Source organism: Diabrotica virgifera, chromosome 2 (genome assembly GCF_917563875.1).
Source record: "Diabrotica virgifera virgifera chromosome 2, PGI_DIABVI_V3a".
Lineage (NCBI taxonomy): Eukaryota > Metazoa > Arthropoda > Insecta > Coleoptera > Chrysomelidae > Diabrotica > Diabrotica virgifera.
The window spans coordinates 143,382,167-143,399,303 of NC_065444.1; the positions used below are offsets into that span (position 1 = coordinate 143,382,167).

Genomic DNA, 17,137 nt, shown 5'->3' on the forward strand with positions numbered 1-17,137 from the left:
CAATATATACACAGGTCAAGAAACTTGTGAAGTCGTAACGATTAAGTTCATTTAAGATGCTAATTAGGGGGTGATTTTCTCGATTTTTTTACCAAAACCAAAAGGGACTAACTTCATTTTGAGCGTAACTTGTTTAATTTTGATGCTAGAATTTTTTTTTATAAAGCAAAAATGAAGATTTTTAAACACTTTAAATAAGTTGTAATGAGTTTTCCCCGAAATATGCTTCATGTTTGGTTATTTCACGTTAAAATATTCCATTTGGAATTTGACGAATATGAACCTATTTTTCATTAGCTATAACTCTGCTTCTACTAGGTGTAGAGACGTGATATATACACCATTTTTTTTAAATTTTTTACAGGCTATATTTTTGCTAAGAATGTTTTTTCGACAAACCGTCTAAAACCGTCGACAAACCGAGTTATTTGCGAAAAACCGTCTAAAAGCGTGCGATTATTTTGTTGAAAAAATGAACATAGTCACTGCCAAATAACTCGAAAAGTATTGACTTAGTGAAAAAACTCTATAGAACAAAAGTTACTTAAAATTAGCCAGTTTATCCATTTGCTGACTTTCTTTGGACGAATATTTTTTCACCCATAAGAGGGGGTGAAAACCACCCCCAGGGCAAAAGCACATATCGGCACAATATCACTTTTTTTCTTTGACTTGTTAGCTATGTGTATGCCAAATTTCATGTCAATCCAAGCGGTTCTTTAAAATTTAGAGGTTTTGCAATATTTTACCGTTAAAGAACGGACTAGTAGAGCGCACAAAAATTTGGCAAAAAAACTGCGGAAATATTGATATTATATTGATGGATATCAGTGACCTGAAACAGAGGGTAATTTGCCAGCATCATTATGCAGTGGAACATATTTACCAAAGTGGCCAAACAAAGTTATTAAGGAAAAATGCTGTTCCTCTAAAATTTGCACAGTTAGCAACTGATTTAGGTGAGTACTCAACTTTGGAAATATTTTTATGTTTGCCTAATGCGCTTTGTCAATGAGAATAATACTATTAAAATATATTTTATATAAAATCAGTTGATATTGAGTGATTTATATATTTTTTATACAGTTAAATCAAAAGAGATTTTTTTTAAATATGAATGCGTTGTTAGTATCACTCCAGAAATAACGAAGATGCTTGTTTTGCTTTAATTAAAATTATCACACATTCATTTCAATCATTACCTATTTTAGGTGATACCCCACCAGTATTATGCTCGACATACGTTTATTGCGGTACGAAACGTAAAAAATCTACAAGTGGCGATTGTATGGTTAGGTCAACTCCATCGCCTAAGAGATCAAGTAGTAGGCTCAGTGATATTTCCAGTTTTGATATTAATTTGCCCACAAAACTTGAAACTGAATTGACGGAGAAGGTAAAAAAATTGGAGTATCAAGTACCCTAATAACACAAAACATTCCATGAATGTTCCTAGAATGTACACACAGGACATTGAAAACATTCCTGGAATGTCCCCAAATGCACACGAATGTCCCTGGAAAGTCCCAGGAAAGTGCTGTGTCAGCATTTTAAATATTCTTAGAATGTTCTGTTGGAACATTCCATGAATGTCTACGAATGTTCTTTGGACATTCACAGTCTATTTTTTAGACTGAATGTCTTGTTGGAACATTCCATGAATGTTCTTTGGACATTCACAGTATATTTTTAGACTGAATGTCTTGTTAGAACATTCCATGAATGTCTACGAACGTTCTTTGAACATTCACAGTATATTTTTTAGACATTCACTGAAATATATCGTCAGTAATGTGACAATACCTCCTATATGTTTTTTCATGAGGTTTGCAGGAGACGAAAAACATTTTTTAAGGTCACTTTCTGTTTTCGTACGTATTCTGACTTTTTTTGTAGTAAATAGATAGTTGAATTTACTGCAAAACAAGTCAAAAAATATATGAAAACAGGAGGTGGCCGAAACAAGTTTTTAGTCTATCTTACAAATCTCTTGAAAAAAACAGATAGGAGGTATTGTCACATCACTGACGATATGTGGCCATACCAAATAATACATCCTTGATAAACATTGTTATTGCAAAAAATCTTTACATACATTGTTTAATGTAATTTACTGACATTCCTAAATATTATAAAAAAATGTGTCACATTTGCTTTGTAAACCTTTCTTTTGCTTTTCGTAGCCACATATTCCGTTTCCTTTCTGGTTTTTTGTAGACCACTTCTCTCAGCTGATTCTAAAAGAAAATAAAATAAAAAGTAATTTAGAAAAAAATAAAATAAAAAGAAATATTATTTACAGGTAATAATACGCATAAATAATAATAAAAAAATAAATATTAAATAATATTTAAATAAATAATAAATAATATTTAATAAATAAAATAATAATAATGAACATTTTGTATTTTGACAACGACCTCCGATGTGGAAGTAGAAACCTTAATAAAATTATTTTTTCAAGTAAATTGTGGCTTATTTCCCCATTAGAATAGTTAATTACAAAAAAGCCACCAAGAAATCGATTTTTCACAAACAAATAAGTATTTAGTATTCATTATATTTATTGTTTTTATTATTTACTTTAATGTCCTACTGGTACATTATTTGACAAATAATGACATTTCGAAGTCTGTTAAGTACGATATAACGCCCTTGGGCATTAAATTTAAATAACGACTTAGATACTGTCAAGTTGACAAATATCAACCTAAGTAAAACTATGGTTACCACAATTACGTTACTACTGTTACTGGTAAATGTACTTATTTAAAAACTAATCAATTCAAAATTCATTCAAATTTTTCATATAAAGAATAATTTAGTCAGACATTAAACGTTGAAGGCACCACAGGTATTATAATAATAACGCTTTCGGTCAACGTATATCCCTCAGGCCGAAGGCCCTTGTTAAAAACACCATTGACCTCAAGCGTTATTATCCTTATAATACCCTTGGTACCTTAATAACTGTAACATAAGATTATACCTTAATTCTTGTTTTCTATTTCTGATGTTTTTATTTATTTACATTGAATATTAATCTGTTTTGTTGTATAATCTACTTCGCAATAATTATGTGATATATTTGACTTAAAATGAATTCAAAAATTTTTTGTAGTTGGGCAACAATGTCAACTTAGATCTCCGATGTAGATAATGAATTACAACAGTATCTATATTGTACGGACTGTATTATTAATTAGGTTATGCATATACCTGTGTGACATAAGCTATTGGAACAGCACAGTCTCTCAAACGAACAGATGAAAGTGAAGTTCTGTCAATATCTTTTTCTAAAAAGTGTTTTGAACATACTCCCCTATTAACAAATCTGATCTATACTTCATATCTTCTTCGTAGGATCTTCTGGAAAGCTAAAAATACAAAATATATGCATTACTAAGCATTATTAACAAATTTTAGTTTTAAATAAAAAATATGATTAATGAACTCACAAAAAACTGGCTAGTGATTTTAGTAGGTAATTTTTTTTGTTTTTGGCCAATTTTGCCAAAATTACAGTAATTATTAACTAGGTATTTAGTTATTTTTTTTTTGCCAATTTTACCAAATTGGCAAAATTATTTACTAAAATCACTAGCCAGTTGTGTCTGAGACTCAGTAGTACCGAGACTGAGTTTAGCAAATCGACTATAATATTCTGTGTATTCATTAGTTGGTACTGCATATTATAGTGTGTGGTCTACCATCCTATTAATAAACGCATACATTAGCAAAAACGCAAAAAGAATTATTTTAGTTTTACAAATCCTTTTGTTATTATCTCTATTTACTGTTTTAGTTAGGAATAAGTGAAGTTTGTGGCTTATTCACAATTAATATTAAAATAATAAATGGATATGACCAATTATTAACTTATAAAATAAAATAATAATTCTTCTGATTTATGCCTTTTATTCACTTTGTTATATCTACGTTACTTAAAAGATTTTTTATGAATAGTATTATTAGGGTATTAATAGTATTAATTTATTTTCTGAAATACAGGACATGCCTTCGTTTACATATTTGCATACTAACCTTTTAATAGGGCTTTTCATTCAGTCATTTGTTTCGAGCTTCTGTCATAATTGAAACGTTCGTTATTCCTGCAGATTTTTTTATCTACATTTGTTTCTGCTACTCCAACTGCGTTAAAAACAGGACACCATTTTATGCACTATGTTAATAATACTATTAAAGCTATTATAAAAGTATCCGAATTAAAAAAATATTCTTAAAAAGCACAAATAATACAAACAACGATCCACGGCAAGGCAAGGTGGCCAATTGGCTAAGATGAATATGCCAAGATGGCCGAAGCGAGGTCGTTGGTTGGTCGTTTTTAGTCACGTGATGCCCTCTCAAGCGCCATGCACAAAAATATATGCACGGCGAATTTGAAAATGAAAGTAAAAGAAATAAATATAAATGCCTCTCTTGGGTTTTGCATAAGTTATAAGTATTTTTTTTATTCACAAAATCGCATTCCAAATTGAATATTCGCGAACAATAATTTTTATTACATTTGTATGTTTATAATATTGTATTAATTGAACTTGGGAAACTCTTTAAATTTGACATATTATTGCACTGTAGGCCTAAAATGTCACTTAGTTTGTCTGGTATGTTATAAGTTATAAGTAATGTTGTATCTGTTACACGTATGTATTATTTCGCAACTTAAAATATAGGAACATTGGTAGTATGTTCACAGAATGTCTTATGGTAACATTCCAGGAATAATTTAATCAGATGTTCACCGAATGTTCCCTAAATGTCCAGGACATTCAAATATTGATAGAACTTTGGTAGTACATTCCTGGAATGTTGTGTGTTGTTAGGGTAAATGCTTTAAAGAAGAAGTGCCGTCAGAAGAACAGTCAGTGTTGTAGAAGAACAACAAAAAACAGAAAATCGGCAACCAAATTCATGATAGAGGTACTGTTAGAAAATAAAAGCATATACGTGCACACTTTTGTTAATATGCAGTTTTCACACAAAACTCGTTCACAATGGAGTCACAATGAAAAGGATTTAGCTCTGGCCATTTATTATAAGTCTCCTAGTTGTTAAAAATTTGTAATTAGATCTCTTAACTTAATCTTACCTTCACTAAAAACAATTCAAACTTGGTTGCGTGTCATAAAATTAAGAACTGGTTTAAACATTTCCTTAATTGACAAGTTGAAGAAAAAAGTAGAGACAATGGATGAGTGGGAAAAAATTTGTGTGTTAATGTTTGATGAAATTTCTTTGAAAAAACAATTGGAGTACAATAAATTAGATGACATTATAGAAGGGTTTCAAGATTTAGGTGCTTTAGGAAGAACAGAACAAACAAACTTGCCAACACAGGTCTGGTGTTCATGATGCGCAGCTTGCTACATAAGGCTACGCGACTTGCTACAGGTAGTCCAATACATAGCGACAACTTAAAGAACATTGTAGTTGAAGTTGTTTCAAAATTACAAAATATTGGGTATATACCAAAAGTGTTGTGTGATCAAGCATCTAATAATAGAGCTTTATTTAAGCTGTTAGGCGCATGTAAGGATCAGCCTGAAATAGAAATAAAAAATCAGAGGATTTTCACTGTGTTCGATACACCCTACTTATTAAAAAGTCTAAGAAATAATTTTCTTAACAAAAAGTTGACGTTTTTTGCCGATTCTAAACAAATATCGTGGCAAGATATTGAATACACATACAACATCGATAGAACCAGTGTGAGAGCACAATGCATGGTGGAAATGACAAGCGTTCATATAAACCCTAATAATTTTCAAAAAATTAGTGTAAAATTAGCAGCACAAATTTTTTTCAACTCAATTGCCTCAGCAATATCAACAGCAATATCTGTAGGGCAGTTACACACCAAAACGGCTTCTCTTACTGCCGAATTTTTGAAAATTATAAATAATATTTTTGATGGTCTTAACAGCAAATATTGTAGTGATAGTAATCCAAACAGAAAGCCAATGTCAACTTTAAGCAAGTCAACTGAAAACTTAAAAGAAAGTTTAGAATATTTTAAAAAAATTAAAGATTTTGAAAATCAAAAAGAGAGAAATAATATTCACTGTCTACACGGCTTTCAGTGGACCATTTTGTCAGTTTTATGTTTGTGGGAGGAACTTCAAAAATAATATAATGTCTCATATCTTTTAACATCTTTTCTGAACCAAAATCCTCTAGAAATTTTTTCTCTATTGTGCGCAATAGAGTTAGTCTAGTGCGTTCATAAAAAACATGTGTTTTTACTTAATAACAGGCGGTTGCTGGTTTGTCTTTAGTTTCATGCGTGGAAGATAATGATGCTAGATCAAAAGTATGTGTTTTATCTCGTCAGGTAATAATGACGCACGGGTAAATAATCGTGGACTCAACTGAATGTTAAACTACACTATTAGCTTTAGTTTATATATACAGTAGATATTAACAAGTATTTTATAATATCAGGAAAACAATGTCAGTATGTCTTAAAACCTTGGAATCATATGGAAACGTTTTTATTCAGTTTAGGGAAAAATGTATTATTGATAAAAACTTGCACGTCCTAAAACTCAAAATGAAAGAATCAGATGTCAAATATTATGAGTCGTATACCAAGTTTGTTAAAAAATATTAATTCTTCTCAAGAGTAATATACCTTCATTTTTAAAGTACTTTCATATAAACATGAACGTGGTTTTTAATTGTTCTCGAGTTTTAATAATAAAATGTTTCGATATTGTCAATAATGAAAGTACTTCTTGAGAACAAGAAATAATAAATATCTTTTTTTCCTAAAATTTTAATTTTACTATCTTAGTTTGAAAAGAATTAACATTCAAATATACTTATTTACTTTGTTTTGAAATATGATCTAATTAGTGATGTTTTAAACTTTCTAATCCTGTCCGTTTATCAGCTTTTACCTATTGTTCCTAGGCAGATGGCCCTCAACTATTTATATGTTGGAAATTCCCTGTCATTTTATCAAGATATATGTATACCAAATTTCATGCCAATCTAATGGATTCTTTAAAATTCGGAGGTTTTGCAATATTTTACCTGGGGTGAATGGGTAAGATCTGGAAAGAAATTCTGTATATCAACTTCAAATAGTTTATTTCGCATAAGTTCTGAAAATATCATTCTTTTACAAAGTGCAAAAAATAATTTACATGTGAATTATCACTGCTAATTTTATTATGTATTTTCTATTTTGTTGCTTTTTGTAGTGTATTAATAATTAAATAATTTTTAAGAAACCTCTTCACTATTTTTATCAATCAATTTTTAGCGTTTTATCTGAAGTAAAATCGGAATTCCAAAATAGAGATTACAATCGCGTTAAAATTATTTGTTAAAATGCTGAATACTACCCTTATATCGTTGTCTATTACGCCAGCCAAGCGACTCAAATTTATTTTTCAATCTTGGCAAAAATTTCAATAAATGTCGCCACCGTCCAGCCAGTTAGTACTTAGACTTGAGGGGCAAAGAGGTGTAAGTGGGCGGAGTTTAACACTGAATTCGGTTTTACCCAAAGGTGAGGTATCTATGTACTTATTAATCAATGATTATACAGATTATATTTGTAATATTATTATCTAATTAAAAAAATATATTATTTTTAATTATGGCGCCATCTATCGACAACTAGAATAATCACAGAACTAGAAGTAATCACCGACGTGCCTTTTTTTCTGTCATATACAATTGACTACGTTAGAAAGAAATCGAAAAACTGTGACGCACTGAAAGATGATCATGAGAAAAAGAATAGTTCTTTTACCCATATAAATAGCTACAACTTCCATTTTAGACAAATTATTTTTCCTAATAGTACTGTGGACTTGTATATCTGTATTTTCAGTTGCATGTATTCTGGAGCCTGTTATTATCACAGCTTTTTAATATTTCTGTGGACTTGTATATCTGTATTTTCAGTTGCATATATTCAGGAGTCTGTTATTATTTATTGTTTATCCACTAATAATTTTCCAACATAATCAGCAGTCATATTGATATCAAAGAGACCGGCTTTCGAATCAAGGTTGTCAGATATATTTCCTAAAATTCCCAAGTTTATATATTTTGAAAATGTTTTCTCTACTTTACTATTCAATTGTTATTCAATGACACTGTTAGAAAGATAATATGAAAATATTCTTAAAAGATATATAAATTAGTTAACTAGGTACTTAAAATTTCAATGGGCCTTCACTAATAAATTGAAGCAACTTTGTATATATTATACTTTAAAGAAATTTTGGAGTATCGGCAACACTGTAGGCTGGACAAAATTAAGAAGCCCCTTTGAAATTGACGTTGCATGTTGATGATTTTAACGAGATATTAAGAATTTGCTTTAATGTTAAAACAAGTTTAAACATTGAAAGTATCAAATTTTAAGTAATAAAAAACCAAACAGTGATGGTCACATCCATTACTTATATATTTCGTTTCAATTCAACAACAAAAGAAAACTATTAGTTAGTTCTTCCCTACTCTGCCTATCGTTAAATTGGCATCGTATTTCGGCCATCGTTGGTGGCAACACAGCACAGCGGAACACCTGTGTCTCTACAAACAAATTTTGTCGTTGTCCATCCAACAGTGGCGGAGTTGTAACTGGAAGGTTAGGTTATATTTTGCTACTATATAAATAATTAATCGAATTAAAAAACAACGATTTGCACGTCCAATGTGAACTCGTTTCAAAAAAGAATATACTGGAATGACTGATAATGCAATTGTTTCGAGAATTCAGGAATTAACAAAAATCGAGTATAAGACGATCTATAAAATTGTTAAATTAGGAACTGTTACATATCATTCCTTAAAACGAAAGCGACAAAATAAAAAATTGGGTAGGGTTGACACCGCTGCAAAGGACGTTTATCAATGTTTATAAGACAGTTTATAACTTATTAGTTTATTACAAAGAAAATAGGTAGATATTCCATATTGTGAGGACGTTCCAATCTGAAAAAATTTATAATTCGATTTATTTGCAAATTCCTGTTCAAAAATATTCCCTTAAAAAAATCTGAAGGGCGTCGAGCTAATTTTTTGAGCAGAATTTGTTTAAACTTTAAAACATCACATTTTTGCTCCAAAATATAATTTTTTAAATATTTTGGTCATTCTAAACAAGACAGGTACCTTGTCATTTTTCTCAAAAGTTGATAGTTTTCGAGTTATAGGCGATCTGAAAAATGCCAATATACGCATTTTAGAGGCTTAAAAAACTTATATTTAAATTATTATTTTTGAAGTTGTCAAGAGCTTAAATTGAACACATTCAATTTCAAGATTCTGAATAGTAATCGGGTCTAACTTCAATTTAGACCGTTGTTCTTTAAATGATAATTATGCGCGTCCATCCGATTTTATGCGGTATACTATTTAAAAAAAACATTTTTTTAGATTTTGTAGGCCATTCTAAACACAAAATATTTCTTTTCATTGTTCTGAGAAGTTCATAAGAGATTTCTGAAATGGTATACGGCATAAAAATCGTATAGACGCGCATAATTAACAATTAAAAAACAACGGTCTAAATTAAAGTTAGACCCGATTTCTCTTCAGAATCTTGAAAATGAATGTTTAAAATTCAATTTAAGCACACGATAACCTCAAAAACTATAACTTACATATGAGTTTTCAAGCCTCGAAAATGCGTATTTTTGCATTTTTCAGATTTTAAATCGCTTACAACTCTAAAACTATTAACATCTTAGAAAATTACAAGAAACCTTTGTTGTTTAGAATGACACACAAAATAAACAAAAAAATGTTTTTCAACAAAGCAAAATAAGAGATTTTTGAAATAGTATACGGCGTAAAAATCGGATGGACGCGCATAATTAACAATTAAAAACAACGGTCTAAATCGAAGTTAGACCCGATTACTGTTCAGAGTCTTCAAAGTGAATATTTAAACTTCAATTTAAGCTCTTGACAACCCCAAAGATAATAATTTTAATTTAAGTTTTAAGCCTCCAAAATGCGTATTTTCGCATTTTTCAGATATTAAATCGCCTATAACTCGAAAACTATTAACTTTTGAGAAAAATCACAAAGTACCTTTCTTATTTAGAGTCCCCAAAAACCTAAAAAAATATTTTTGGAGCACACAAGGTGATATTTTGAATTTGTTTAAACAATTTCTGCCCAAAAATTGAGAGATTTTCCTGAATATAATTATGCAAAAATTATATGATTTTTCTTGAAATATGCGTGTGATGAACTGATCCATTTTCTTAATTTCAACGCCAATGGTCGGCAATGGCATCAAAGAATCTCAAAAGCCGACACTTGGCAAACTTACTTTGGAAAAAGTGTACATTATAATTATTTAATATTTCTATTTTTAATAAATATTTAGAGTTTTTTCGATGGCGTTTCGAGTTCAGGTGAAAAGATGATATGTAATAATATTACTAGATCAGTGTTTCCCAAAGTGTGGGTCGCGACCCCCTGGGGGGTCGCAATGAGGTACTAGGGGGGTCGCCGGAAATTTCCAAAATAAGACAAAAACACTACTTTGTTAAATCATGTATTTTTATTTTAATAAAGCCGTAAATAAAAATTAACAATTAATTATCAAACGAAACATAAAACTAAATATTAAAAGTCCTTAAAAGTAAAAGAAAAAAATAAAGTCAAATATTACAATGTTAATGAGACCCATGCGCCTGTTTTTTTGAAACTAGTCTTTCAAATCTAGGCTGTGTATTTGAGACACACACAATTATATCGTTTTCAAGTACGAGACGATTTCTCACTTTTGTTTTAATGACAGTCATAGACGAGAAACTTAACTCACATAAATATGATGTTACAAATGGAGCCAAACATTTTACAGCTTCATTCGCCAACTGAGGGTATTCCTGCATCTTTTTGGTCCAAAATTCGTCCGGGTTCTGGGAAAAACATTGGAGCTTCAACATTCCATCACTTGATATTTCAATAAGTTGTTCTTTCATGTTTATTGGTATTTCAGCATGTTGAAAGGAATCGGCTAAAAACGGATTCAGTATCCATCTGCAACTGTCGTAACTCTGTGAAATAATCACAGAGCTGTTGTTTTAAATTAAGCAAAGTAACTTGCATGCCTGCATAAACTTGTTTAAAATTTGTAGCACTGTAACATACATTTTCTATAATTTCCTGAACGCACTGGAATGAATCGAGCTGCTTTTTGCCAAGTGAAGTTGACCATAAATCGATTTTTCTTATAAACCCCTTAATTTTATCTGTGGCTGTAATTATATTAATGTCGCGACCTTGCAAATTACTGTTCAAAATATTTAATTGTTCGAATATATCAGCAAGGAATCCTAGTTTCAAAAGCCAAATAGGATCGGAAAATTGATTTTCATATGGGGACTTCTCATCTTTCAAATACATTAAAAGCTCTGCTCTTAAGTCAAATTTTTTTTTAAGACGTTGCCCCTTGAAAGCCACCTTACTTCGGTGTGATAAAGAAGATTTTGAAATATAGCACCCATGTCTTCGCAGATTTTTCGAAAAATACGGGTCTGTAAAGCTTTTCCTTTAATGGAATTTACAACTTTAATGATGGATTTCATAACACAGTCCATTTTAGGAGGTAAAGCTTTTGACGCCAGAGCTTCTCGATGTAAAAAACAATGTCTCCATGTGGCATTAGGCATTATTTCTTGTAATCTGACGACAAGACCAGATTGATGTCCTGTCATAGCTTTAGCGCCATCTGTGCATATAGCAATACATTTTCCCCAGTCAATAACATATTTACTTGTGCGTTTCACAAAACTGTCGAATAAACATTTTCCAGTGGTATTGGTCTCCAATGGGCAACAAAATAAAATATCTTCTTGAATGCCATTATTTGTATCATATCTTACAAACGTAATAAATTGGGCACAGTTAGATATATCCGTGGATTCGTCCATTTGAAGGGAGAAGTACGTGCATTTATTAAGATTTTCCACAACTTGCGCTTGAATATCTTCTGCCATATCACTAATTCTTCTTTGGATAGTATTATTTGACAGATGTATTGTTTTTAACTTTGCAGACTCTTTTTCACCAATCATTATATGTACCATTTCAACAGCTGCTGGCAAAATCTGATTTTCAGCAATTGTGTGCGGATTACTAGTTTTGGCAACGCGATAAGCAACTTTATAACTTGCTAATAATGCTTTTTCGTTAGTAGTGGTTGCCAATTGAAAAGTATCTTGCTGTTTGTGAAGGACGTTCAGCTTTCTTTCAAAGAATTCTACGGGTTTGTCTTTTTTATCTGGATGTTTGCTATTTAAATGTCGAAGTAACTTTGATGGCTTCATGCTTTCGTTTGACAATACTTCTCCACAAATAACACATTGTGGTTTATTGGAAATAATGGTAAAACCATATTTAAGATATTCATCACTGTAAAGTCTGTTTTTCTTTTTATTACTGCCACTTTCAGACGTAGATGGTTCTGCACTTCTTTTTAAAAACTTATCCATAATTTGTAATTTATCGTAGACGTAAATACGTAAACGGGAATACGTAAGTCGCAAAATATTTACTCATTACTTAATACCGCTGCATTCGCCACAACGTGCTGTTTCGAACTGAGGTCTCATTGCTCATCGCCGCTTATATAAAGCCAAAACGTGGCTACGAGAACGTTCCAGAGTGCCACCTAGTAGCGAAGTAAGGAGTAGAGCCTTCGCGAATATCATGGAAAAGTATTGCGATGTAGACACAAAGATGTCGCGGTGTACAATGTGCAGTCGACTTTTTATTATTTATTTTTATTGTAAATGCTAGTCTGGCAGAAGTACTACTAGTGTACTAGTGGGACAGATCGCAATTATTAAAATAATTGTTGAATTTTTTAAATGTATTTAGTTTGAATTTAAAGAGTTAAGTAAAATAAAATTTGAGAAACCATCAGTTGTAAATTAGGCACGCTATTTTTGTCGCTATTTTGGTTTGGGTGATGAGTAGGGGGTCGTGAACAATTTTTTTAACAAAAAGGGGTCGCGCTTTAGATAAGTTTGGGAAACACTGTACTAGATAATCTGTAATAATTATTGTATTGGCGACCTTATTATTTATACAAAGCATATTTTTACATAGATAATAATCTAAAGGACTTCAATAACCTTCGATTGGTAACGTACGGTCCCTGACACCGACGTAATGGATTTTTCGCGGTAAAACTCAAACGCGCATATTTTTTTGTCCGCGCGGCCAGGTAGCTTTCAAATCCTCATCACACTATTCAGTCTTGAAAATTCTGTGGCCAAGTGTGGACAGTTCATATGTTATTTGACCTGACGGTGTGAGAGACCGAGGTTACCATTTGTGTTATACTTAACGGTAAGTTTTTGTCGTTTTTGGTCCATAGTCAGTTTAAATAATAGATATTAATTTTAGGAGTTGTATGTGAGTATTGATTACGAAGGAAAATAAGTCAGGTTGCAACAACTTTTTAGCGAAATTGTTGCTAATTACGAACCAGAACCGTACAGTGCGGTGCAGTGGAGTGTATAAGAAAATCAGGAAACAAACGGACAATAATTTCAGTTTGTGTTGTACATTTGTTGAATAATTTTATTTTTTTTTGACATTTAAACCCTTGTCGATATGATTGTTGATATTTTGTATTGAAAAACTTGACATGTTTTTGTAAATTGTTTATCAATTAAGTTAGTATCTAAAAGAAGCCAATTTTTTTAATGTGCGTTTTTTTCCCGAATATAAATAAATATTGATCATTTCTTACTGTATTTTATTTAAATATAGTTATATTAAACATTTAGTCACATCAAAATATTAACAGAAACTCACTACCTAAGATATTCATTATTAAAAAAGTCGGTGTGGCAGACCGACGTTACCAACTATGTTACAAGAATTCACGTTACCGGCGGAAGGTTAAGTTGGAGGGTCCGAGAAGTTAGCCACATCAGATTTTCATAGAACATTGGCTGCATTCAGCAGAAAACTTTGATGACTAATCGATTACTTAGCGATGTGTAATCGCTAACGATTCTTCTGAAGGGTATACTTTCATGTATATACGAAATAGGTTATGGCAACTGTCACATTTTTCCATTTTTGTTTTGTTGCTGATTTATTTTACCAGGGTGATTTATATGCCTTCCTTGCCTTCAATTCTTATTTTGTTAAGATAACAGATAACTTAAAATTAGTCTTAAAATACATGTAAAATACACTATACACGTATTAGTCACACGTCACACCTCAATCTTGTTTCAATTCGCTAAGTAATCATATTTCAAAACCGATGTTTAAAATGGCGACCGATAAGTCATCGAATGATAACTAATCGACAATTTATGTGGCATTCAGCAGAAAATCACTAATCGATTAGTCAGCGATTGCGTCTGCTGAATGCATCCGATGAATTGAAGTTTGACAGTGTTGCCATGTGATTATAATGTATATGTTGCACGCTTCAAATATACAGAGAAAGCTTCGAAAACTATCTTTTTACATTATTCTATGGATTTTGATATTTTTTAATTTATGTAAAACACGAACGAATAAATATTTGTTGTTTGTTTTGATATTAATTGCAGTTAATTACTAGAAATTTTTTGTGGCAATTGCCCTGATAGATTACTGGAGAGATTTGGCAATAGAGTCAGAAAGTTTAAATTTGCGTTTGTCAGATTGCACAGATCTTCCGCAGATATGCATTTTATAACTTTCTTTATATTATATTGTATTTCTTTTTATTATTTTATTATTTTTAATGAATGTACCTGAATACTGAAATGCTCTTAGTTACTGAAAAGTGTTCACTTCGTCAGTACGCTATTTTTGTGTTTATTTTGTATTTTTTAAAATATTAAAATGCCTACAACTTGTAGCACGTGAAAGACTTGAACGTATAGCGGGATTTGCGTTTGAATTATAATATTATATATTTATGGAAAAAAATATATACCTACCTTTTACCCATATAAATAGCTACAACTTCCATTTTAGACAAATTATTTTTCCTAATAGTACTGTGGACTTGTATATCTGCATTTGCAGTTGCATATATTCTGGAGCCTCTTATTACAGTCGAACCCGCTTATTAGAATCCCTGTTATAGGAATATCCCGGTTTATGGAATATAAATTCAAGTTCCCGAAACATTTCCATTTACTCCTTAATAAATTTATCTGTTTATTGGAATAGGATCTAACTAGATAATACCGCTTATTAGCATATTTTGCAGGTCAAAGAATATTTTTTTTTACAATTTACTAAAAATTATTACTTTGTTAGGAATACCAATTCGATCTTTAGCATAGCCGACAAATGCATGGGTCATAAAATAATTTTTATTTGTCTACACAAAGACACTGTTGCCTGTTATAAAATTGTTAGAAGCAGTTTAGTTAGAATTCACTCAGAGAGTACCTACTTGTTTGCAAGATGGAATTATGGCTTTGTTAAATTCGAAAAGAAGAGAAAAGAACAAGAATGTAACAATCCATTTCTTGACGCCAATAAAACTTCTATTCAACCAATGGATTAAGGATGACCACACGGATTAACAACGAAGAAGCTATAATTACCAATAATTTCTCAAGAAAAAAAAAGTAATTTTGTTATATAGGTATGCATTTTAATAAGAAAATATTTACTTATCTACATATTGCATACATTTCATATTAATTATAAAATGTATTCATTCACATACATGTAATGTAATTTGGTATTTAACACATACATAGATAAGTACTAGTTACACTACTGTATTATTGACGTAAAAAGACCTAAAACCATATACATACACTGAATATGTAGGTACATATAATATGATATACATATTGGCATAGTATGTAATAAAACTACATATTGGCATAGTATGTAAAACTACACATTGGCACAGTATGTAAATAATATTATTACGTATATTCGGTAACACTTATTTCGACTAGCCACCAATGATCGGTTATTAGAATATCCCGGTTATAAGAATATTTTTGCCTTGCACAAAGGCTATTCCAATAAGCGGGTTCGACTGTATCACATCTTTTTAATATTTATGTGGACTTGTTGTATATCTGTGTTTTCAGTTGCATATTTAATTATTTACATTATATAATATTTCTGTCTTTAATCAATGTTAGAGTTTTTTCGACGGCGTTTCAAGTTCAGGTGAAAAGATGCTATGTAATAATATTACTATTAGATAATCTGTAGGTAATTATTGTATTGGCGACCTTATTATTTATACAAATCTTATTTTTATATAGATAATAATAAACTAAAAAGTATATAGTAAAATTTTAAAACAGCAGAATTTTACTTATTTTGCAATTTATTTGACAAATTTTATTTTTATATAGATTATAATAAACAAAAAATATATAGTAAAATCTTAAAGCAGCATTATTGCATTTTACTTATTTTAGACTTTTTAACTTTATTATTGATACTAAAATCTTATTATTTCGAGATAATTAGAGAAATTTAAAATTTTTTCTCGCTATTTTATCTACATAGTTAATGTTTTCCATGTTAATAAATAAATTAATAAAAATATATCACATGCTCTTTCTAAGAACACATGGCAACGTTATTATGACTTCCTTTCCTTATATCTGTAGCTAACTTCTCGGACCCTCCAATTTATTGTTGCCCCATAACGTTAAGGAGAACAGAACTAAAATTAAAATATGAAAGAATAAATATGCAATAAACATTGTATAAGTGGTAAGTTTAATGTAATTCAATTAATAAGGTTTTTAAAAAATGACTACAATGATAAAGATAAAGATGTACCTAAGTAATAATTCAAAATTAATTATTAGGAAAGCCAGCCACTTTAAAAAGATATTCCAAACCAAAACATGGGTTACCAAAGCAGGCAATAAAAAGAAAAGGTGATCTAGAATGCAATAAAAGAGCTGATGAAAGAAGTAAATGTAAAGAAAATAATGCCGAGACTTCTCTCGACCATGTAAGTATAACATATAGTTTATTACAATATGGTTAGATGCAAAGCTCACAATGTTTTAATGCATATAGCCTAAACTTTCCTTCAATCTTTTTCTAATGGTGCTACAACCCTTTGTGAGTCTTGGTGTGCTTAACAACATTCTTCCCTGCCGGATACTTTTCTGATGTT

The 17,137-nt window shown here is 30.6% G+C and overlaps 1 protein-coding gene and 1 long non-coding RNA gene across 2 annotated transcripts in view; one reads left to right on the forward strand and one right to left on the reverse strand.

Annotated features, from left to right (window-relative positions):
• LOC114345109 (uncharacterized) overlaps window positions 1-17,137 on the reverse strand; it is a 495,244-nt gene that overhangs the window by 326,168 nt on the left and 151,939 nt on the right. The window lies entirely within an intron of this gene.
• LOC126880280 (uncharacterized) overlaps window positions 16,662-17,137 on the forward strand; it is a 42,567-nt gene continuing 42,091 nt past the window's right edge. Inside the window, exons 1-2 of the long non-coding RNA XR_007696535.1 lie at window positions 16,662-16,722; window positions 16,821-16,969. This is a non-coding gene — a long non-coding RNA (uncharacterized LOC126880280). The remainder of the gene's footprint in view (window positions 16,723-16,820; window positions 16,970-17,137) is intronic.